This window comes from Phalaenopsis equestris, unplaced genomic scaffold, assembly GCF_001263595.1.
Source record: "Phalaenopsis equestris unplaced genomic scaffold, ASM126359v1 Scaffold234892, whole genome shotgun sequence".
NCBI classification, from domain to species: Eukaryota; Viridiplantae; Streptophyta; class Magnoliopsida; order Asparagales; family Orchidaceae; genus Phalaenopsis; species Phalaenopsis equestris.
This window is the reverse complement of record NW_018252791.1, coordinates 1-804: the sequence shown is the minus strand read 5'-3', so window position 1 is coordinate 804 and position 804 is coordinate 1.

The window sequence follows — 804 nt, the reverse complement described above, 5'->3', positions numbered from 1 at the left end:
ACTCTTCAAACTTCGTCCCTACACTTTAAAAAACGGATTTAGGTTCGAAAAGGTGGGATTTTTGTGATTGGAATGTTAGAAAAAGTATGGAGAAATTTTAAGGTTTTTAGAATAGGAGTAGAAATGTAGATTTCTATCTTTTTGGGAGAGTTTGAGAGCAGATTTTGAGAGAATTTGTAAGGAGATGTTCTAGCATTGCATGGATCGACGACAGACTTTGTGGGAGAGATATTCGTCTTTCTTTCAAAGGGAAAAAGCTAAGTATTGTGTTCTTGATTATCTTTTGATTTTTGTAAACACTTATCTAGTGGATTTTCTTTGGTTAAATGAAGTTTCCGTTTTGTTTTCTTCGTGCTTTGTGATGAGCTTCTATTACTCTTTCTTCTTCTTTGGAAATAGAGACATGAGAAGATTATGCCATTGTTTTCACTTTACTTTTCTTTTGAAATGAGTAGAATCCATGTTTAGGATTTTGGGATGTTTTTTGGAAGAAGATTTAATTATAAATGTGATGGTTTTTACTTGCACTTCATTTAAATTTTAACAAGGGCCCGTTGTAGTGTTAAAATTTGTTATAATTTCATTGATCCGAAAGGGCGGTGTAATTCTCAACAAAGTGGAACCACATTCAAATTCTATGGATGGTGACATTCATGGGAGTTGTGTGAAAATACATAGGGAAATATAATTTGATGGGTGTAGAATTGGATATTTTAGGGTGACAGACTAAAATCCCCAATTTGATCCTAGGGTTTAGAAACTGAAGCGGAGATGTTAGTCCTCAAGCGAGGGGAACGTGGGAGC